The sequence below is a fragment of the Myxine glutinosa genome, chromosome 1 (assembly GCF_964187855.1).
Source record: "Myxine glutinosa chromosome 1, kmMyxGlut1.1, whole genome shotgun sequence".
Classification (NCBI taxonomy): Eukaryota; Metazoa; Chordata; class Myxini; order Myxiniformes; family Myxinidae; genus Myxine; species Myxine glutinosa.
Window position 1 is genome coordinate 384,688,495 of NC_136261.1, and position 25,477 is coordinate 384,713,971.

The 25,477-nt window shown below is 44.9% G+C and overlaps 1 pseudogene; it reads left to right on the forward strand.

Moving 5' to 3' along the window:
- Positions 1-19,584, forward strand: part of LOC144893599 (uncharacterized) — a 50,383-nt pseudogene extending 30,799 nt beyond the window's left edge.
- Positions 19,585-25,477: the final 5,893 nt, after the last annotated feature.

Consider the following 25,477-nt stretch of genomic DNA (forward strand, 5'->3'; position numbering starts at 1 on the left):
CACCTCCAGCACGAGGCTCAGGTCTATCGTTCCGGATGAGGGAGTAATCAGATGGAGATATAAAGGAATCAGAGACATCTTGAAGGAGGAAAGTTTCTGTCAAGCAGATTAAGTCTGGTGTGTCAGAAGCAACCGGTATGGAGAGATAAATCTGGTTTGAGTGAAGGCCCCAGATGTTTGAGATCCATGCCATTAAGGACGAGGAAGGGGGAGCATCGAATATAGGGGAGGGGAGGGTAGGGGAGGGGAAGGGTAAGATGAGGAGGGGGAGGTAGGGAGAGCTGTTGATAGTCTGTCAGATTTCAGAAGAGCGAGGAGAAAGGGTAGGAGGAGGAGGACAAAAGGTTGGTGATTGGATGAGGCACAGTGAGGTGGTGTTTGAGGTGGGGCAGATCGAGGAAAAAGGTTGGAGGAGATGGAGGTAAGAGTTGGAAGGGAGAGGAAGCGTGGAGGATGCTTTGAGGAGGAGGGGTGAGGGGGGAGAAATGGAGAAAAAAGGAGGGTGGGGAGCTTTGAACGGGAGGGGGGAGTTTAGGAGGGGATGGGTGAGAGGGGAGGGGCAAGGGGGGAGATTTGAAATGGATGGGTGAGGAGGGGAGTTCAGGAGGGGAAGGATGAGTTTGGATTTTCGAAAATGTTGGACAATTCATGGAAGACGAACATTGATTGCAAAATGAATTTCTTGTGATTTTCAAGTCAGAGATCCGTTTGAAAACGTTTGAGGAGGGGTGGAATGCAGGTGAGTTTCGGGAATGTAGGAAGGAAGAACTGCAAGAGATTGAAATATTTATTTGAAATGAAGAGATTTGCTGAGCAAATCGAAAGCAACCTTTTAAAGAAGAAAAGTGTGTTATAATATACAACAGAATGCAACACTTCAGGGGAAAGTTTAAACAGTTTAAAACTAAATCATGAAAACTATCTGGGGAAATTCCCTAAATGAGGGCATGAAGGATTCCCAAGGGGGATTAATGATTCCAGCACAGGTTCAGAAGCAGGAACAGAAGAATAGGAGATTGACAGCCAGGAGAGCAGTGGACGAAGGAACAGGGAGGGGTGCAAGCAATTGTGTTGGTATGGGAGGAGAGGCCTACTTTTTATATTCTTCGTTAATGCTTTGTGAAAGTGGATCAGAGGAAGACAGATAAAGTTGAAGAAGTATGGTGAGAACTGGAATTGGAAAAGTGTCTGCTGGAGAGGATTGAGTTATGAAGGAAGGAGAGAAAAAAAAACCGGTGGGGTGAAACACATGGTCGAAGGACGAACGAACGAACACGGGGAGAGAAGGAAATTATATATACCAGTGAGGTAGTATGGGTACCTCACTGGTATATGTAATTTCCTTCTACGCTCGGGTGGCAGGCCAGAAGCAAACAGACAATACAGAAACGGTGAATGCTAAAGCATGAAACCAATAAATTCCACATTCCTGTAGCACCTTCAGTCGCACGTCAGACATGGACAGCAAGTTCGTGAAGGACTTCCCTGAAAAATGTACCCGTTTGCAAACAAACAGGTACGTGTATTACATACCCAGTCAATGGCGAATTTGCATATGGTGATCCGTGAATTCACGTTTGGAAAGTAGAATATACTCAGAAAAATAGTAGAATAACAATGATACCACTAATAAGTGTAATAATACTGAGAAAGTAGAAAGTTTAGAAAGAAAATAAATATATCATCATGGCATTTCGTCATTCACTTGAACTCGATATCTCTTTTTTCATTCCAAACAGCATAACTCCAATCACAAATTAAATAACATCAACATAAAAAAGAAACTTTTAACAACATTCATGACATTAACAAATATTGAAATCCTGATGTGAAGTTCCATACGGTTGGGTGAATACAATTATGAATTCAATATCGTAATTGTATTCACTCAATTCCAATCATCAATTGATACTTTAACAAAACAATGAACACGATTAACGTTAAACCATTTAACATTACGATTGAATGACGGTTATATTGGGATATTATCAAACCCGCGCATTGCCGTCATCTGTCCACTTCCGAATTCGCGGCAGGTTCATAATTCTCATCAAAATCTAAACAGTATTTGTACAATTTCAACAAAAGCTACTGTTCATATCGGTAAATATTATTCTATCGTGTTTGGAAAGACTGGAAAATCGGGAAAAAATTGGAAATACAATATCGCCTATTTTCCTCCAAGGGGTCCCAGGAATACCCACCCAAAATATCGTTGCGATCGGTTCAGCTGTTTTTGCGGTACCTTCGAACTGACAGACGGACATTTGGTGAATTATAGTAAGATATATTTGGGGTGAAGGGGCGAAGACTTTAAATATATATTTGGGGTGATATATATATATATGTACAGTCACATGAAAAAGGAAGTACACCCCATGTAAAGTTTTGACTTTTTCAACATACAGCTATTTGATCTTCATTTCTACAATATTGATAGATAAAGATGATATAATATAACAAATATCATGAAACATTTACATTTTGTTGTCCATTGTATAATTTAAATAAACATAAATGCAAATTTCACATGTGGAAAAAGTAAGTACACCCCTAGGGTGCCAATATTTTTAGCCACGACTGAAGGAAAGGTGACACATCTACTGTACATTAATGATTTAATGCTCTTCACAGAAAATTATGAAATATTGATGGAATAACTAAAACTAGTAAAACGGTTCTCCAAGGACATTCAAATGGAATTTGGACGAGATAAGTGTGCCAGTGCACATTTGTACAAGGTAAACCAACAAATACAGATAACATAAAAATTGACCTTGAAACAACACTGCAGCAGTTAGACAATGAAGCATCACACAAATTCCTCAGAGGAGAAGAGGGCCATTATGGGGACATGTAATTTGGAGTTGGGAGGCGGGTGAGAGTGATGACATGGCCGGTGAGGGGATGGAATGGGGGCCACACAGTGTCCTGTGGGTGGTGTTTGTGTTGGGGCTGCCTAGTTGAGAGAAGAGGGCCATATGGCACAAACAAATGCGCAAAACCTTATGCCAAAGAATATTGTCACGCAAATCCAATTAACACCAGAGTTGCGAAGGCCGATTACGAGGCTTTTACTCCCGAGGCAGAAGGCTCAATAGCGGATTCCAAATCAAACACTTAAACGCGCGGAATGGCGGGACACAGCGAGAGCCCTGCAGCCTTATCTATTAAAATCAAACAGGAAACTGCGTTCAGGTATATACAGATAATACAACGATTTATTAAATGAAAAGCAAGGACAGGAAAATAAGTGCCGGTACTGAACTATTGAACTATTCTAAATCGGGATCCCGCACTCCAGACCTCATAATTCTACCTTGATGTACAGGTAGCTCAGGGTGGTCAGGTCCAAAGTGCCATCCACCCACACAAATCCCAAAATTTCACATTGGGCCTACCAAATCTCTCCAAATTTCTCTTTTGTCCCCACTATACTGGCAGGTATGTGGATCCGCATCCAACGGTGATCATCACTACACAACTACCTGTGGCCACGACAGCTCTGCACCTCTACCGTGCAAGGGTCCCCTCACAAGGTGAACAGTCAAAACGCCAACATGGCCCATGAGTGTCCACAAGGGTGTGACCCACCATCCATCCTTAAGCCCCCCTGCGAGGAACACAGCTGCACCAGCCCCAGCTGGCCAATGTGGTGAGCACTTGCTGCCACAACACACACTACCGCACACACAACCTCGGCCCTGGGGGAGACGGTCGCAGTGCGTGGCATTCCCCTCACGTCACCTACGCCGCCCTCTAGTCCCCCAGTCCACAGAACCGCAGCCCCCCAGTGCTCACCCACACTTGACCACACCAAGGTCCAGTCAACAGCCATGCTCCCCCAGGAGACACACCCAGAAGACATGGTCCACACCCCTCGGACATGCACAGCACCACGTTGACCCTCTGGCTACACAACTACATCCCCATGATCCCGCGTCCCAAATATCAGCACAGTCGCCCCTGCAACCAGTTGAAAGCTGTGTCCTGCTACCCTGTCAATTTTATCTCAGCCTCCAACACTTTGGTCTAACACACTGGCGATTAATAATGGCGTCACTGTACAGTGCACAGTGTCCACCGTTTCTCTTCACAAAATTCACCCCTTAATTTACATCTAACCCCAGATTACCCATGCCAAATATTTGTCACAATTCACTAATCTCAACCAAAGAAAGATGCTTTGCCATCCACATGCCAGCCGAGCATGGCCCATATGCTCGGCTCGTAACACATGTCAAATTCACCAACCCCATGGCTCTCTTCCCAAACCGAGAGTCCATAAATCATAACGGAGCATCTGTGGAAGGTCACTCTCACACCATCACGTTCCACAGATGCCCCAATGGTTGTCCGGCAGGCTATCTCCATCCCTGTCCATTGGGATTGACCCGCGTCCATAGACCAACCACCATGCCAGGTCGCCACATGCTGGTTGTCCCAGAGTCTCAGGGAGAGGGTGTCAGGTCGCATGCCCGGGTGGTCACTACATCAGGCCCATGTTGGCCGTCCGCGGTGCCACCACCAAAGCGTGTCCCACAACACCTCCCCCTAGTGGTCCTCAAAATCTGCCATCCCAGGCTTGAGAAACCACCTTGGACCCCCCGGAAGGACTTAACCCCCACCAGGGTCCGGTGACCCTGCTGGACCGAGCCAACAGCTCGTACGGCGCCCCGACGGACAAGGGACGCCACACTCCACCAGACCCCCCGTGGGGCCCAGGTCGTACCATGCCACCCAAGGATGACCCCACGTCCAAATCTTGCCAGCACAACCCCCCAGCTGGCTGGCATCCCCAAATTTACAAAGGGGCAACTTTTCCCCGAGGCCATCCCCACTGACCTCTTCTGGTCCATATCCCGCAGCCTGGGGCCAAACTCCCTCCATGGCTGTTCCAAATCCAACTCCCATTTAAATGTAATTTTCCTTTTTCTTTTAAAATTTCTCACCACCTGTGCCAAACCACAGCTGCAGGTAACAACTCCCTCGGGTTGTTTTGCCCCTCCTTGCAGCTGGTCCAAATTCCCTAGGGGGACCAAATCGGCAGAGGCTCGATCTCCCAATTCTCCAATGTCCGAATCCAGCCCGGAGTCAACACACTCCCCCAACTGTTTGTCCAATAATTGTGGAGCCTCTGTTTCCAAATCATAGTGTACGGTGAGCGTCCCCTCGGTCATTCCAACCACCTCCTCGGACCAACTCACCTCATTACTCAGACTCCTTTGGGCCTTGTCAACCCCTACCTCGAAGGGACTGTCCCAGGTCCCCAGCCGCTGTGTCACATCATCCTCATCATCATCATCATCATCATCACAAATCATTTCTGGCCCCGCCAGGTTTTCATCAATATCTCCAATAAATACCCGGTCCGGCTCCATTACACGGACCCCCAAAATCTCTACCCCCTCTTGCTCCGCACTACTGCCCTGGTGCTGCACGGATTCCAATTCGTCCCCCGGATGGGGTGTTGTGACATCCACCCGGTCCCGACAAACAACCAGGCCAGGTGGGAAACATTCCCTATTACAATTTTGGCACTCCACGCTCACCTGTTGGCATTCCCCATCTGCCTGTTCACATGCCACAATCAGGTCTTCCCCATTTACCTGTGGGCACTCCAGGCTCACCTGTGCGCATTCCCCATTCACCTCTACACATGCCGTTCCTGCTGCAATTCCCAATTTGCCTTCCCCCCATTCAGATTCAAACCCTGCCACATTTGGTTTCTCCTGTGCCCCGGCGGCACCATTCGTTCATCCTTCCTTCAATTCATTCGTCCATTCGTCAATTATATTTCCCACTCCTTCAAATTTTCCCTCCAATCGATCACTCATTCCCTTCATTCCTTCCCTACATTCATTCCCCTTGGACTCCATTTTATCATTTATTCCTCGAATTTCGTCCTTTTGGCCATCCATTTTATTTTCCAACCCACTTTTCATTTCTCCCATCTGCTTTCCCAATCGCTCACTGTTCTTTTCCATTCCTTCCATTTTTCTAAGCAATTGACCCAACATCTGGTCGGTTGTCGGGGCCGCTCCTACTGCTCCCAACTCCCCGGTAGGAGAGGGGGGTAAGTTGGTACTCAGGACGGGGGAGGTTCCAAGACTCTCCTCTAATTCAAATCCCCCTATTTCCGGCTCACTCCCGACGCTGACGGAGGCGTCGCTGCGTACCTCCATTTCGTCGACCTCCGACATCTGCTTTTCGGAAGGTCGTTCCCCGCGCGCGTATTTATTTCAATTCCAAAAAACACAATTTAAATTTGACGAAGACGTGATATCGCGCTCCGTATGTCCAATTGACTATTAAATTTCTCCAGCTCGCCTATAAAAATCTTGCGTTCGAACGTCGGGTGCAATGTACGCCCGACCATGTCGATGTCTTACCGCGGACAAAAACATTTGGCCAACGGGTTCGAATCCCGACAACCTGACACCAAATGTCGCGCAACTCCGATTAACACCAGAGTTGCGGAGGCCGATTACGAGGCTTTAACTCCCGAGGCGGAAGGCTCAATAGCGGATTCTAAATCAAACACTTAAATGCGCAGAATGGCGGGACACAGTGAGAGCCCTGCAGCATTATCTATTAAAATCAAACAGGAAACTGTGTTCAGGTATATACAGAAAATAATACAACGATTTATTAAATGAAAAGCAAGGACAGGAAAATACGCGCCGGTAATGAACTATTCTAAATCGGGATCCCGCACTCCAGACCTCAAATACAAAACGGGGGATTATGAATTACGAAAGAAACATGTCTTTTGGTGCAAAATGTACGCGGAGCTTGGGATTATCTGTCTCTGTCGTCTTATTCTTGTAACACGGCCCTGCTCGGCCGCCATCAGGCCTTTTCCGACTGCCTCTGAGCACCACAGCAACGCAAAGGCCCGAGCCAATGCCCACTCCATTCACACACGAGGCCCAAAGCAGGACAGCAAGCTCCCCTCGTGCTCTGAACTCGTCTTCTGGATCTCCGATCTGAACTGCCTGAACTTGGTTATGGCGCTCATCACCCAACTTCCAACTGCTCCGTTCCGAACTGCCTGTGCACAGGAACTGCTGACTCAATGGCGCTCGGCAACTGCTCGTACGAATTGCACCAGTATCAACTGTCACTCCAGACTCCACTCAACTCAACTCCTCCGGCTCAACTGAAGTGAACTCTCTACTCAGGTCGGGGCTCTGCTCTCATCTCAACTCTCGTCTTATCTCACTCTCCGGACTGGACTCAACTTGGTTCAGCGCACCTCCGAACTGCACTGCCGAAAATGGCGTCTGACCCTCGATAATATATCTGGCCGATGACGTCACATTGGCGCACTGCTCTGCCAATCAGAGCCTCCCACGACTCGCCGGCTCGTCCAGCGGCACGCCCACTGTGCTACTGCCACTCCCGTCCCCGACTCCGTGGTCACCGCACATGCTAGGCGAGGTGGGTAGGCCTCTCGGAGGTGTAAATGGTGGCGGCCAAGCGTGGCGGTGTTCCAGCCCGATTTCTTCCTAAGTCATGTCAGGGGGAAGGGCGTCATTTAGTGTTGTACTAAAGGTCCTAACTAATGTTTATGTGGTTTGCAGTGCCATAATGGACAACGGTTTGCTTACCAGGTGAGACATACAAGGGCTATACTCATTATTCCCTGACTAACTATCACGCGAATCTCCTGGTAGATTCACAATCATACATCTTATCCCGACAAATGCCTAAACATGAAGAACTTATTGCAGGTAGATTCCCTATCACGACAGTCGAATACCTACCTATACAGATCTACCTGGTTCTAGATATTGCTTTACTCCCAGACATAACAATATCAACATAGAACGAAGCTGATCCTGAAAACATACCTCTCGCCAAGAAACAAAATCAAAACCATAAACCAGCTCGCAGTACTTGTATTCCAATACAGCTGCGAAATAATGAACTGGCCCCAATCAGAAATCAATAAGTTAGACAAAACGAGAAAACTCCTTACCATCCACAAAATGTTTTACAAAAAACAGTGCATCCTGAATGTACGTAGAATGTAGGGAGGTACAAAAAATAATTGAACAGAGTGGGGATAGACCAATAAGGCTCATTGGAATGGCTAAGAAAAGGTCGGCTCAACTGGGACAGAACAAATCATAATAAGTGCCCAAGATTTGAAAAAAATGTTTCAAAGATTGAAAAACGTTTCATAACTTCCACGTAGAAAGCCGCATTGACGGTAGCACCTTTGGGAAGAAATTCTGCATGAACAATTATATCCGCATCGAAGAACGCAATCAGCATGACCTTCACTTGCGATCTCGACTGACATTCATTTTTAAGGTCTCAGTGACACAGGAGTCTTCAATGGGAGGTCGATGCTTTCATTTGCCGATCATACCCTTCAACCCACGACTCATCACCCTTTATCACCTGGGGTAAGAATGTTGGATCTGAAACGCATCTATCAATCAAGTTGGATGTATTATTGTTGCACATATGGGACCACACACAATAGTGAGTGCATCATGAATGCAATTGTACTGCTGTAGAAAACCATGAAGCAATCCTACGACTGGAGAAAACAATGAAACGTCACAAAATGTGACGTTATGACATGTTTAGACTCAGTAAAGGCAAGCTGAGACACAAGAAACCTTGTCTGTGACTTGGCATGCCTGGTGTTTTCAAAGGGTTCATCTGATATTATTCAAAATCTAGTCTCAAGGCAAAGGGTCTTGATGGTCAAATGGGGTCTTAAGGGTCTAATGAGGGTCTTTTTAATATTACGTCTTGGCTCAGAGAAGAGCTCGGACACAGAACACGTCATCTCGAACCTTCACCAACGCATTCGATGACACTCTAACCCATTACACGAGGAGAAGGAGCTATTCTAAAATTACACTACGGAAATAACCACACGAAGGGACCTATATGGTGGTTGCCATTGCCTCTGAGCAGTTTTCTTGAACCACAATAGTTTGAAAAGCTTGAGGAAAACCCAAACGTTTGCACAGTACTGTATATTTACATCAATGATGTTTTTTTACTTTTTTGCAGTGGTACAAATACATATGCACATGTTTGTGTGCATTTGTCAAAATTATATCAAGAGTATTGAACAAAATCACATTTTTTACAGGTCATTTGATATTGTATTTGCAGATGGATCCATGGAATCTACAAGGGAGGCTGCACCTATTTTTATGAACAGCATAGACAGGTCCCCAGGACTCGCCAACTGAAACAAACAAGAGGACTTTTCCCAAACACAGCAAAACGAACAATGAATTGTTTGCACACAATAATTTTCACCAGGCTCACAAAGCAGAGAAAGCTGAACACCCACACAAATGCAAAATTTGCGTAAAATCCTTCAGTTATTCATCCAGCTTTTCATCACACCTGCGAAAACACAATGGTGAGTGCCTATACAAATGCACAAGTTGTGGAAAATCTTTTTATCGGTCATCCAACCTTAAATCACACATGAGAATTCACAATGGTGAGCGCCCATACAAATGCACAAGTTGTTGGAAATCTTTTGATCGTTCATCCACCCTTAAATCACACATGAGAATTCCCAATGGTGAGCGCCCAAACAAATGCACAAGTTGTGGAAAATCTTTTTATCGATCATCCACCCTTAAATCACACGAGAATTCACAATGGTGAACGCCCATACAAATGCACAAGTTGTGGAAAATCTTTTTATCGATCATCCACCCTTAAATCACACGAGAATTCACAATGGTGAACGCCCATACAAATGCACAAGTTGTGGAAAATCTTTTTATGGATCATCCACCCTTAAATCACACGAGAATTCACAATGGTGAGCGCCCATATAAATGCAAATGCACAAGTTGTGGAAAATCTTTTAATCATTCATCCACCGTTGCAAAGCACATGAGAATTCACAATGGTGAACACCCATACAAATGCACAAGTTGTGGAAAATCTTTTTATCGGTCATCCAACCTTAAATCACACATGAGAATTCACAATGGTGAGCGCCCATACAAATGCACAAGTTGTTGGAAATCTTTTGATCGTTCATCCACCCTTAAATCACACATGAGAATTCACAATGGTGAGCGCCCATACAAATGCACAAGTTGTGGAAAATCTTTTTATCGATCATCCACCCTTAAATCACACGAGAATTCACAATGGTGAACGCCCATACAAATGCACAAGTTGTGGAAAATCTTTTTATCGATCATCCACCCTTAAATCACACGAGAATTCACAATGGTGAACGCCCATACAAATGCACCAGTTGTGGAAAATCTTTTTATCGATCATCCACCCTTAAATCACACGAGAATTCACAATGGTGAACGCCCATATAAATGCAAATGCACAAGTTGTGGAAAATCTTTTAATCATTCATCCACCCTTGCAAAGCACATGAGAATTCACAATGGTGAACACCCATACAAATGCACAAGTTGTGAAAAATCTTTTAATCAATCAGCCAACCTTACAAGGCACATGAGAATTCACAATGGTGAACACCCATACAAATGCACAAGTTGTGAAAAATCTTTTAATCAATCAGCCAACCTTACAAGGCACATGAGAATTCACAATGGTCACACAACAATCACACAATCACACAACGCCCATTGCCAGTTAAAAACGCATCTCTCGCTATGCGTGATCTGATCGGTGCTAGTTAAAATGTGACAATGTATATATGTAGTGGAATATATAGAGTCAGCGTGAGCGAAAGCGGTAAATCGATAAAATATGATGAAGGCGTAGCAACGACTGGATTTATATTTTTTCTATACAGAATCGAGGCTCGAGAAAGAGCTAACATTTATTTCACAAACAAATCAAACAGACAAACAAAATATATAAAAAGAGGGAGCGGAAGACAAGATGGGGAGAGAAGGGGAAGCACACAAACACAACATTTGAGAGCAGGGAGATGTGTGGGAAGGAGAGGGCTTGGGGGGAGGCGGCTTGGGAAGGGGGCTTGGGGGGGGGGGGGAGAAGTATAAAACACAAGGACACCAAGGACTTCCAGGACAGAAGTTGGTATTTCAAAAAAGTGGATTTGGGGTGAAATTAGCGGGGGTAGAAAAGATCATGGTTTTGGATGGGGGAAGATAAGAGATGGTGGTGAACAGCTGTTTTAAAGACCTGGAGGGTGGAGTGGGATTGAAGAGAGTGAGGGAGTTTGTTCCAGAGGCGGGAGAAAAGAGGAATGAAGGAGTGAATGTGAGCAGAAAGTCTTGATTTTGGCAGTTTAACCATAATTAATCATCGAAACGCACAAACTTCAGCCCCACACTATGGTAGAGTTCCATTGCTTTTGTGTATTTACAATAATGAATTCCATCTGTAATGGTTACAACAGTAGTGACTTTACAAAACATGTAATGTAAATGTAATGGTTACAAAAAACAACGAGAGGTTCCAGGGAACCTGAACTCAACTGGTCTATATCAATATGGTTAGAATATGCATAATGCATCTGTCTTCTACCGACTCCTCTCCGGCCTTGCTCCCCCAGCTCTCTCTGTGCTCTGTCCCACAAATATTCCTACAGGTCGCACAAGATCTGCCAGCAACCCTCTGATGGTTAAACTGCCGAAATCTCGGCTCTCTGCTCACCTTCACTCTTTCATTCCTCTTTTCTCCCGCCTCTGGAACAAACTCCCACACTCCCTTCAATCCCACTCCACCCTCCAGGTCTTTAAAACAGCTGTTCACCACCATCTCTTATCTTCCCCCATCCAAAACCTTGATCTTTTCTACCCCCACTATTTCACCCCAGATCCACCTTGTTTGAAATTCCAACTTCTTTCCTGGAAGTCCTGGCAGTGTCCATATGTTTTATACCTCTCCCACCCCCCCCGCCCCCCCTTCCCATGCCTCCCCCCAAAAGCCCTCTCCCTCCCACAGATCTCTCGATGTCTCCATGTCTCTCGGTCCCTGCTCTCAAATGTTTTGTTTGTGTCCTTCCCCCTCTCTCCCCATCTTGTTTACCGCTCCCGATGTTATTTGTTTTATGTGTCTGTTTGTCTTTCTGTGTGATTAATGTTCGCTCTTTCACGAGCCTCGATCTTGTATACAAAAAAAAAGAAAAATTTTTAAAAAAAGAGGGTTGCAGGCAGATCTTGTGCGACCTGGAGGAATATTTGGGGGACAGAGCCCAGAGAGAGCTGTGGGGGGGGGGGGGCAAGGCCAGAGAGGAGTCGGTAGAAGACGGAAAGACCACAAACCTGCCTGCGGTGAGTGAGTGAAAGGCCCTTGGAGTTAGCTTCATCGCGGGAGATTCCAATGATTCTGAACGCTTTGGTTTCAACAGCGTGAAGACGAGCTAGGTGTGAGGCAGGAGCACTAGCCCAGAGGGGAGAGCAGTATTCCATTGAGCTGCGGATGAAAGCCTTGTATGTGGTGAGGAGCTCAGGTGTGCCAATGAAGGACTTCGCACGACGGAGGATGCCCAGTCGGCGACTGGCTTTGGAGGCCAGATTTGAAATGTGGTTTTCCCAGGAAAGATCATTTCAGATAGTGAGACCCAAAAGCTTGAGTGACAGAGCTTCTTGGAGAGGATTATTCAGAAAGTGGATGGGAGGGTTGTCCAGTCGGTCTTTTCGGAGAGACATCGTAAGAGTGTGAGATTTGTCAGGATTGAAAGACATGTTCCACTTGTTTGCCCAGTCTGTGATTTTGTCCAGGTCTGCAGAGAGTGAGGAGGCTGCAGACTGCCGACCTCAGGGATGAGGAATGGAGCGACAGAGAGTAGAGCCATCAGCAAAGAGATAGAGAGGATTTTCAAGAGAGTCAGAGAGATCATTGATGAAGACCAGAAAAAGCACAGGGCCCAGAACACTGCCTTGGGGAACTCCAGCCTGAACAGGAAGAGGAGATGAGAGAAACCCATTCAGGGCCACACGTTGACTACGACAAGAGTGGAAGTCCGCCAGGATAAGATGTAGTTATGCATAAGGTAGATTGAGCGTTGGTTATAGATTGTTTAAAGCGTTCCCGTAAACTGTGTGGATCACCGAAATAGGTGATGGTTGCCGAAGTGTGATGGTTGCCGAAGTGGTGCTGTCGGTTTGGGTAGAAAATAGTTCTGTTGTATTATTGGATGCCGGGCTGGGGGAACCTTTGAGTTCATGTTTATAATGTGCCGGGAAGGAATGATGTGTGCTTATAACATCGCGATGATTTTTGATAAATATTCAGAGGTCCCGATCTCTCTTTCTCTTGGCGCTTCCTGGTTGTTGCCCCTTGATCTCTTGGTGTTTCCTCTCTCTCGGTGTTTCCTCTCTGTGTTTCCTGGTTGGTACGTGTTGCTCTCTCGACATTTCTTGGTTGGAGCGTGAGGACGAATGGTCGGAGGAGCAGGTGTGTGTGTTTGTGTGTGTGTTGCTGAGCGAGGCTTTGCAAAGCGATACTCATGCGATTGCAAGCCATGTTGAAGATGCAACTTTGCCAGTACAGCATGCCTCATTTGGACTGTGTGTCGGGTGGAATACTTGCGTCTCCGGAAGAGAGTGCAGACGCCTTTTGAGCGCTGATTGTACTGAAGGTGCCGGCCTGGATGATTATTAGTGCAACTTGGAGTGGAGAAGGAATCCAAGGCCGACAATGCATTGGACAGGACAGTCCCAGAGGAGACTTGTGAGCGTCCAAGGGAACACCACGCGGATTCGGTCCGACCGCCAATAACGGTGAATATTGTACCTACGTTTGCTACTGTACCGTTATTTCAATGCAGTTATTGTTTGAGTACTGCAAGTGCTGTCATTTTCATTGTAGTGCGCCCAAAAGTCACAGATACCGGCTAACAAGTTCCCCCGGTAGAAAGACCGGAAAACCCTTGCACCCATGCAAATGCACATGTTGTGGAACATCATTTAATCAGCCCCCACCCTTAAAAACGCACGTGAGAATTCACAATGGACAACTGAACAAGAAAAATTATGCTAAATTAAAAAGTCAATGTGGGGATGACAAACGACTGCTTAAAAAATGTCCTAAACAAGATAGGGATGACGTTGGTTTGGAGAGTAGCGAACAGTATTGCCATCACATAACAATCCCGACATCACTGCCTCATTTACACTTAATCAGTTGTTGCTTCAAGCTTCTACAAATACTCCACTGGTTACACAAGTACTTGATTACTTTTTATTGTGCAGCCACACACTGAGACTCTACAAATTAGCAGACTGAGTACAATGTTATAATATCTGTACATGATCACCAACTTCTTACAAACTGCATGAACAACTTTAATAACAGCATTCTATAATTATCTCCATTTGTGATTGGTTACTCTAAGTTGGTAAAAACTAAAAGTCGGAAAGACAACTGAAGCTGCAAGAAGTCCCTGAAATTATATTGGAGCTTCTTATACTTATGCAGAAATGAAATATAGGAGCTTCTCATACTTCTGGTGAGGCCCAGCCCAAGACAGTAGTCTGGAGCCAGTGATGGTGGGATTGTCCTGTGATGGCAATACTGTCAACTACTCTCGAAACCAACATCATCCGTATCTTGTTTCGGACCTTTTTTAGACTGTAGTTTGTCATCCCTCCATTGCCTTTTTAATTTAGCATAAATTATTTTGTTCACTTGTTTCTGTAATTTTGTGTAATATTGTGAGGAAGCGTTTCACACTGAATTCAGTGAATCTAAGACAGAGAAACAATATCTGTCTCCTGCTCAATGAAGCCATGCATCAGCTGGATGTCTACAGGCGTTTGTACGGTTGCAGTGAGCGAGGGAAATCCAGAATAGTTGCAACATTTGTACATGTCCATCATGCCACTGTCAAGAGGAAGTGTAGAAGAGTTGAAAAGGTGTCGCACAAATAAGATCCAATATATGGACAGTTGCAAGTGCTTCTCGTAAAGACGTTGGACAACGTGCACATGTCGGGGCACATGTAGGGCAGTGTGGTAATGTTCACCTTGATGAAGCAGACCTTTTCGGAAGAAAGAAGGTAAAGTCAATTTACATATACTTGACTGAAAATGTTGGTTGATCATTTTGTTTGTATCAATAGAAAGTGTAAAGTTGATGCTTGATATTGAAGGATGTACATTGTGGAGCTTTTGCAAGTTCTTTTCTTCTTAGTAAGTCTTTGATGGATGGTTCAAAGAAGATAGGTGGTGGTCGATGCACTCTGAAAAAGTTGTCAGTGCAGGAAATAAAATGATACACAATTGTGGTATTTTGGAAATGTAAGACTGAAGAGAGAAAAGCTTGCCAGGATTGTGAGATTACGGAATGAGAGAAGATTGATGTGAATGTAATTTTGATTCTGTGAATGAACTGGAGAGACTGAAAGTTTTGCTGGTATTGTGCACATTCCTTGGCATTAAAGTGTGTGTGTGTGTGTGTGTGTGTGTGTGTGTGTGTGTGTGTGTGTGTGTGTGTGTTGGAGGGAGGGGAGACCTATGGACACCACAAGTCTGAAAACGAATACAAACAAAAGGGGAATATGGACTGATGCCATATATTTAACTTCCTGCCCATCCCTCACCCTCAAAACAAATTACAAGAATGTTTTTTTTCAAATTAACCAGAAAAGCAAACGGACAGCACCAAGGAGACAAGTCAACACTGTTCCAGAAATTTGCATGTTGCAGTTTAATCCCGATAGTTTTTTTTGTTGTTCTTTTTAATTTCTTTCTTGTTACAAAAACACCAGTGATTCTACCATCATGTCACCAAAATAAAACATTTCACTCATAAAGCAATTAATCCCATTCATTTACACACGAAAAGTAGCTAGAAAAAAAACTAACTTTAAACTGATATTCCCTCCCCTCCTTTGCACAGAAAGGAAAAAGAGAGCATTTCACCATTCAGTGCTGTCAGTGACGCAGGAGTCCTGGAGTGCCGCAGGTAAGTTGCTTAACTAAAATGGCGGCCGTTCCGGCCCAGTGCGTACTTCACTTTTTTTTGTTATGGGTTTATGGCCGAGTGGTTCATCTTGCTCTGCTCTAGTATCTTTGATCTTTCCAGCTCAGACGTCATCATGAAGTTATCTTTCCAGAAATGAACAACGCCGGAAGCCATGTGTGGTGGCCAAACCTTGATGGTGACATCGAACATCATGTTCGACATTGTTACCCCTGCCAGAGCACACGGAACACACCTGTGAAAGCGCCGCTGCATACCTGGTAATGGCCCAGTGAACAGTGGCATCGTATTCATATCGGTGATGCAGGACCTGGTCATGGCACCCCCATTCTGATTATCACGGACACGCACACCAACTGGATCGATGTGACCACGTGACGCGGGGTACAACGTCACACATCGTCATCGAAAAACTCAGACGCTGTTTCTCCACACGTTGTTTACCCAGGATGATCGTGAGTGACAATGGTTCGTGTTTTACAGCTCCGAGTTCACATGTCGGAACAACATCAACCATAACTTTGTTAGACAACATCACCAGGATTCAAATGGCAAGGAGAACGTTCAGTGGGAATCATGTAATCCGGATTGAAGAAACTTTGGGAGGGAAACTTAGAGACAAAGCTGTCCCGTCTCCTGTTCAAATACCAAATCATACGTTGAACGTTTCTCTTAGCCCGGACTCTTCTCTTCAATCTGTTTGGAGGAAGGTGAAATCCATGAGCGGTATTAAAGATGGGGAATGGTCATCCCTGTACTTGTTTCCCGTGATGGAACCTCCTCCACGAATAAGGACAAGGCCGAGGCCTTGGGCAAACATTTCTCTGAATTGATTAGAGAAAACAACACCGACAAATAGTCCAAGATGTCCAGGTTCCAGTTCCAGTCCCAGCACACAGAAAACCTCAATGACTGGTGTCCCAAGAATTCCCCTCTAAATCTGGACTTCTCCCTCTGGGAACTTCGGCAAGTGGTTCATAAATCTAGGAACAGTGCCCCTGCCCCCGACCTATTGACCTTTCATATGTTCAAGAATATGGAAGACAAGGTGTTGGGCATGTTTCTTGGCCTATTTAATCGAGTTTGGTCTTTAGGAGAACTTCCCCATGAGTGGAAACACTCTATCGTCATCGCGATCCTTAAAGCGGGGGAAAATCCCCAAAACCCATTGTCATACCGCCCTATCTCCCTCATCTGGGTGGTAAGCAAGTTAATAGAGAAGATGGTGAACAGATGCCTGGTTTTCTTCCTTGAACGGAACAACCTGTTGAATGAATCCCAGAGCGGATTCCGAAGGGGCCATTCAGCTATCGACAACATTGTTTTATTGGCTAACGAGGTGAGAAAATCACTCAATAATCAGGGGTCACTTCTTTGTGTTTTCCTGGACATTCACAAAGACTACGATACAGTCTGGCAGGAAGGCCTGCTCTTCAAACTGCACCATCTCAGCGTCGATGGCAAAATGTTTTGGTGGATCTGGGATTTTCTGGCCACCAGATAATTTCAAGTGAGATTGGGGCAAACCCTCTCTTCCTACTTTCATCTGAAAGAAGGAGTCCCCCAGGGTAGCTGCTTGAGCCCTACACTTTTCAACATTATGATCAATGATATAGCCTCCCTCTCAGGGATCCATGGCAAGATGCTGCTGTTTGCAAACGACATAGCCTTGTGGGTCCAGAGTAAAAACTTAGGTTTGGCGTCAAGGAAACTTCAGGCGGATATAGGCTTGGTGTAGCTGTGGGCCCAAAAGTGGGGGTTCCAGCTCTCTGGGCCCAAATCCAAGTTCGTAATTTTTTCCCACAAGAGGATGGTCTAGGACACATCAATACCAGTTGGTGGAACCTGAACATCTTCTGAACTGTCGTTCCTGGGTGTTGTTTTCGACAAGGGACTCATGTGGAGCTCCCACGTTAAGAAGGTCGCAGTTAAATGCGCCAAGGGCCCAAATCTAATTCGATGTCTCACTGGCACTTCCTGGGGAGCCCACCAGGGAAGTCTTTTTCTCCTGTACAAAGCCCTTCTCTACCCTCATTTGGACTATGGTAGCCAGGTTTTTTCAGACATGTCAAAAACCAACCACAGTAAACTTGAAGCCATTCAGGCTGCAGCCCTGCGTGTCTGTCTGGGCGCTTTCGTGAGTTCACCTATTTCTGCCCTTTTAGTGGAGGCCGGTGAGATGCCTCTATCCCTCCGCTGGGAGGTGTCCCGGCTAAAATTATGGACCATATCTATATGTTCTGGGACCAATCATCCAGTCTTGATCAACATTGCACGTTTGAGAGGATCTGTGGTCAATCTGTGCTGGATCCCCGCTCATGTGGGCATCGGAGGGAACAACGACTGCGATCTTGCAGCCAAGTGTGCGCTCACATCCGAATGTGTCACCCAAATCCCGTTGGGACCGTCTGAAATTGTGAATGTGGCCAGGGACATGATCGTCAAAAAATAACAATCTCTGTGGGATACCACCACGAAGGGAATGTTCTGTTACAGGGTGAATCCAGACGTGACACCCACCCCCCACCCTACCCCTTTTCGGCTACCTCAGGTGGCTCTCCCCAGGCTTAGACTTGGGCACTGTCGCCTTAATGCGTATCTTCACATGATAGGGAGTCACCTTTCCGGGACTTGAGAAGTCTGTGGGGAACCAGAAGATTTAACTCACTTATTGGTGGTATGCCGCCTACATGATGGACCGAGGTTACTCCTATTTAAAATCGTTGGAGAGGAGGGGATCGATGGGTCTGACCTGCCCGGCATTTTTGGTCATTTAAACCAGAAACATCCTCGTTTGTGCACGGCGGTCCTAAATTTTGTGAAAGCGTGTGGGAGACCTTTATAGTTTTATGGATGTCCCATAGGCCTCCTTTTCAATATGTTTTCTTTGCAACACAGTGTAGAAGTAGGACTTCCACATGGATTAATTAATTAATACTATCTTGAATTAATTGTACTTCTTGCAGGAAAATCACACAAAGTTTGTATAAAATGTCTGAACCATTTCATCTCTTTATACATATGGAAAATGTATTCCTTGAGCTGAATAATGAGTAATCCTGTATTGGGAATTGTGAGGTGGAAAGAACATGTGGTCGAACCGAATTCTTTTTCAGCAATGCTTGTATGAAATCAGAGATACATTCGTCAGGCTGACAGAAATCCAAAGGGAGTACTGCAGTGAGAATCATTTTAAATACAGGGTGACCCCAAAAAACCTCCCACATTTCAAAGGTAAATGAAAAAAAAATGTTAAAGATAATCAAGATATTATTTGCATACATGAAACTTCATTCAATACAGTTTTTATTCATCATGTTTTAAAGATGACATCCTCCAAATGGTGGCCGTCATTGTCTATACACGCTTGGAGGCGATTTCTGAAGGCTGCCATGGCTCGACGGGTCATGTCGGGTGGAACAGCGGCTATCTCCTGCTGAATAGCAACCTTAAGGGCTGCAAGAGTTTGGGGTCGATAAGTATGCACTCGTGATTTAAGGTAGCCCCACAGAAAAAAAATCACGAGGTGAGGTCAGGGGAACGGGTCGGCCACCCAACTTCGCCACGCAACGAGATCACCCGATCCGGAAACATTTCCCTCAGCACTTGCAATGATCTTCGAGCTGTGTGTGCCGTAGCTCCATCTTGCTGAAACCACACATCGAGTTCTTCAAGCTCAAGGTGTTCGAGTTGTGGCCTTAGAAAGTTTTCGAGCATATCAATGTAATGGTCAGAAGTTACGGTAACAGTTACACCACCCTCTTCAAAGAAATAAGGACCCACGATGCCAACATCGGCAACAGCGCACCACACAGTCACTCGATCGGAGTGCAACGGTCTTTCGTGTAGCAGGCGAGGGTTGTCTTCAGATCAATAGCGAAAAATTTGTTTGTTTACAGAGCCACTCAAATGAGAATGAGCTTCGTCACTGCACAAGAGAACAGCATCTTCCGGAACACGTTGCAGAATGTTCTCGCATAACTCCCTGCGGCTTATCCAGTCTCTCGCATTGAGTGCTTGCACAACCGTCATGTTGTATGGATGGAAGTGGAGGTCTTTGTGTAAGATTCTCCTTGCAGTTTCCCGGGATATCCTTTCAGCTAAAGCATGCTTCCGCGCAGAACATCTCGGAGACTGCACAACAGATCGCCTCAATGCTTCAATATTCTCAGGCGTACGAGCGCTCCTAGGTCGGCCAGGTGATTTTCTTTTTAAAGCTGAGCCTGTTGCCCTGAAATTCTCAACCCACTGCAAGATGGTTTTCCGATCTGGAACGTTTTGGTTCCGTGGAATACTGAAACGTCTTCGAAAGGCCCTCTGCACGGCGATCACGGAACGGTTGTTTGTGAAGAACGCTTCGACATCGAACGCACGGTGTGTTCCCGACCACGCCATGTTGGCGAATGAGGACGGTTGGGGTTGGGCTACCAACAGACCCTAGCCCCGCCCCTCCCGCCTCACTACTGCCAGTGCTACAGCCTTTCGAAATGTGGGAGGTTTATTGGGGTCACCCTGTATTATGAAGAAGTAATGTTTGCTCAGGGAGACCCGAAGTGAACTTTTTTCTACAAAACATCTGTGCGCAATTCTCTCAAAGCATACCTACGAGTTCTCATGGTTTGCAGGAGCAAAGGCAGATGGAACCATAATGTGTGCAAACCCCCATCTTTCCCTTGAGATGGACTTCCAAGGACGTTTACATGCATAAAAAGGAAGTCGGAAAGCTGGGAGAGGGTGAGACGACTGACCTGCTCTACCGTTATGCTGCGCAATTCTATGTTGTAACCAAGTGAACTCGGTGACATTTTGTATGTAATCTGTGCTTATTAAACCTAGAATTCTTCTTTCTAATGATATTTAATAACTTCTCCTAAAACCAACTGATTGGTGGACATTGATGAGACCAGCACACCTCTCTTCTTCCGCACCTCATCTCTCTCCAAATAATCCTTCTTTGACAGTTTGGCATCCCTGGATTCATCGCACCTCCGCGGGGTCAAGACACCAGGTCAGTGACCTTCGGACAACGCGACCGAACAATATAGAGAGCTGTTATTGCATGTGTGCAGTGTCCAGGATATCCTTAAAGCATTATATCCTTGCACAGCATTATGTACAATCCTAGTGTTTTTAGACAGGTCGGTCTGTCAGGTCATGTCATGTCTGCAGCAGGTGCCAGGTGTCTGCACCATGATTGGTCAACATTAGTGTGGTGGTCGTTGGTGGACAAGTAGTTGTCTTGTTGTAGTTGGGGTTGTAGTGTAGTGACAAGTAGAGTTCTTGAGAAAGTGTTGGAAAACTGGTTGTGTAACTTTCCAACTATAATTGAGATGATTTGTGTGTTTGTGGGTGCATTCGTGTGATGTCATGTCATGTGTGATGTCATGTGTTAAATCTTGTGTGCATTTGTAACAGTGTAAATATAAAACGTTACAAACTCCAGACTTACGGCAGTGTTGTGTCGTGCACCACAATTCTGTTGTAATCTGGGAGTTTGTAGCATAGGGTGTTGAAGTCGGGCCACACCACCCCCAACCCCCCCCCCCCCCCCCCCCCGCTTCGCTGTGCTTCGTGCTGCGATGAGTTCGATGAGCGTGCAGGCACGGTGTGTTGGGGGGACGTGCTGTGCAGTGGGCTGGGTGTGCTCAAATCAGGGAATGCCGGTAGCGAGTGCGTGTGTGTCTTGATGGTGGAACTCGTGCGCATATGCGTACAGGTGTCGGGCTGGCATCAATGCTAATTGATCGGGATGTTAATTGACGAAATAAGTATGGGATTGTGTAGACTTGATCCTAAATGCAGATTTAAAACGTGGCCACATGTTAATGATAGAAATGTTGACGGGATTTTAAATACTCACACAAAAACCACAGAGTATACCTGTGAAAGGATCTGCATATGTCACATAATAAATGTTTAAACGAGCTGGTTGGTATCCAACTCAACAGATATGACACAGTTGAAAAGGTACATGGATTGACACTGCCCTCATGTGGAGATGATTGGAATAGCACATATGTCTATCTCTGTCTTTGTCTCTGTCTATCTGTCTAACTCTCTCTGTATCTCTCTATCTCCCTATGTCTTTCTTTCTCTCTATTTGTCTCTTTCTCTAACTCTTTGTCTCTTTTTCTCTCTCTCTCTGTCTCTGTCCATCTGTCTATCTCTCTCTATCTCTCTCTCTGTCCCCCTCTCTGTCCCCCCTCTCTGTCCCCCTTTCTGTCCCCCTCTGTCCCCATATGTGTCCCTCTCTAACTCTCTGTCCCTGTCTGTCTGTCTGCCTGTCTCTCGGTCTATCTCTCTCTTTCCCTGTTTCTCTCTTTATTTGTCTCTCTTTATCTATCTTTCCTTGTCTGCATCTCTCTTTTGTTTTATGCTGTGACTAATGATGCTCATTGATGTTCATTATCCATGGAGTTATTGATATAATGGTAATGTTATATGCTGATGCAGTGTCATTTTTTATGTCTTTCTATCTCTCTCTCTGTCTATCTCTCTATATGTCTGTCTGTCTCTCTTTCTCTGTGTCCCGCTTTGTCTCTCTCACTGTGTCTCTCTCTGTGTCTTTCTCTTTGTCTGGGTCTCTCTTTTTCTCTCTGTCTCTCTCTGTCTAACTCTATCTCTTCATCTCTCTTTGCCCATCTCTGTCTATCTGTCTCTCTCTCTCTCTCTATCTCTATGTCTATGGATTTGGTTCTGATATGATGGATCATTGACAGGGTGTGCAGGTGCAGCTGTTGATGTTAATGTTGATGTTATATGATGTTATATGATGGTAATGTTATATGCTGATGCAGTGTCATTCTTTATCTCTCTCTCTCTCTCTCTCTCTCTCTCTCTCTCTCTCTCTCTCTCTCTCTCTCTCTCTCTGTCTCTCTTCTGTCTCCCTGTCTCTCTGTCTCTCTCTCTGTGTCTCTCTCTCTCTGTGTCTCTCTCTCTCTGTGTCTCTCTCTCTGTGTCTCTCTCTGTGTCTCTCTGTGTCTGCCTCTCTCTGTCTCTGTCTGTGTCTGTGATGCTAATGATGTTATTATGCTGATGCATTAGGTGATGCTAATGATGTTATTGCTCATGTTATTTTCACATATAATCTATAAGCACTGTTGCATGTAGTTTGAAAATGATAATGTCATGATGATGTCATGTGGGATGTCATGTGGAAGCCATATTAGCTTTCCTGTCATGGCTCGTAAAATGTAAAATTTGGGAATAGCTGATGGTTTTAAGCAACTCGGTAGAGGTATGAGAAAAAGGTAGACATACATTGATGGCATTTTGGGGTTAAGATTTAAGGGAATCAGAGATAATTACTGAAATATCTGTGAACCAGAGATGAGATTTAACCAAATAATTGGTGACAGAGTCTCTGTCAAGATCTGATCTTCTTCTTCATTTTCTCTCTGTCTTTTGTCCTCATTCTCTCTCTCTCTCTCTCTCTCTCTCTCTCTCTCTCTCTCTCTCTCTCTCTCTCTTCCTCTCTCTTCCTCTCTCTTCCTCTCTCTTACTCTCTCTTACTCTCTCTTCCTCTCTCTTCCTCTCTCTTCCTCTCTCTTCCTCTCTCTTCCTCTCCCTCTCTTTGTCTATAATCCCTATTATTATATCTTCATAGCAGAATATCAGAGATTTATTCCTCAGATAAATAATATCACTCTGACACGAGTATATTTTGAATTATCATTCAAAATTGAGCCTCAAACAGTATTTTAGGCCCCCCAGGATAAAATGGGAACTGTGGAAATAGGGTAAAAGTGGTACCGCTGGCTCCAAAGGCTAACGTGGAGAGTCAGGTAATTCAGGGAACTGTGGACCAGCAGGCTCTACAGGGTCCGAAAGGAGCACAGGATACCATAGACTTACAGTCTGGGGTTATGGGGCCCCCAGGCTCTGTTGGGTCTGGGGTACCAATGATTGTGGCCTGGAACCATAGAACCCTCAGGCTTTACTGTTCTGACAGGAGAACAAGGTATCACGGGTTGGCACATATGTGGGAATACTCTCGTGGGGCTATTAGTTAAGGGAACAGCAAATTTGATAAGCATTTGGACTATAGTGAATTTTTCATTGAATAAGTAAATAACTTATCATTATTATTCTAATTTGAATAATTTAGAATTTTTGAACTTAATGTTTTTTTTTTAAAGAATGTTTTTTTCTGCAATTAGTTTTAGGAATTTTTGATTTTTTAATTTTTTTAATTCTTCTAATTCTCTAATATCTCTGGGTTTTGAAATTAGACTTTGAATTTTTTGGGGGCAATTTGCATTTTTACAATTTTTTAGAAAATTTGGAAAAAATGATTTCTTTCCAGTGATTGACATTTTTTGGGAACATTTGAATTGTGGTTATCTCAATTTGAAATCTCAATTTGAATTCAAATTGAATATTATGTAAAGATTTTGGGAACAACGGAGTTATGACACAAGGTGTCTGATCAATCTGTCCAACTGTCTCACAAATGAAAGATAAAATAGCCTTAACTGGCCGTAGATGCTAGACTTTGTGATAGTACAGGCTGGAAAGATTGAAGGCATTTTAGTTCACTAGTAGGATACGTACGAGTCCGGATACGTACGTACGAGTATATGTACGAGTCCAGAACAGAGAAATGAAGTCAGTTTTTTTTTTCAGGAGGGGTATGTAAATGGGTGACGACCTTGCACATAGGCCTCAGTGAAATGAAAGGGCTATTCTGAATAGATTGCGAAGGGATCATACATGGTGTTATCCAATTGGCTCTTAATTGGGCTCTTCAAGTAAAAGTCTAACACATTGATATGGCCATTGTCAATGTGAAGGATATGTACATTAGATGTAAATTATATGTATAATATGTAAGTACTTGAAAGGTTCAGAATCCTGCATGAATGCAAAATGACTAGGGTAAAGAGCGCTGGAAAAGGGTACTCCTGTGCATTGATCAAGCCGAAACCTGTTACAGAGATGTTGGGAAGACACATCTGGATATGTTACTAGAGTACAGAACAGATTACATATTACATATTACATGTACAACATTACATTACATACTACAGATTACACTACATATTACAACATTACATTACATACTACAGATTACGTTACATATTACATGTGCAACGTCATATAACATACTACAGATTACGTGACATATTACATGTACAACATTACATTACATACTACAGAGTACATTACATATTACATATTACAGATTTCATTACATTGTGGCGGACACAAAAGCCCACTGGCGTGGTGACATCATTCCACGCACCAAGTGGGCGGTGGCCACGCCCGAGGGGTAGGCGTGGCCTCATGATATACACCGGGCGACCAGCCCGGAACATTTGAGTGTTACAGTGTAGTCTTACAATAAAGACGTTTATATGTTACCGCTTGTCCGCTTCCTCCTTGCTCACAAGCAGCGTGCGTAACGCCGCGCTTTACTGGTGACCCTTGACGTTGGATCTACCGGAGCGATCCTTCCACACGCGACGCCATCGCCATGGCCGACTTCGTCAAACTTCCGGAATTTTGGGAGGCTCAGGCCGAAGTCTGGTTCGTCCAGGCCGAAGCCCAATTTCAGCATCGGCACCTCACCGGCGATGACACGCGCTATTGCCAC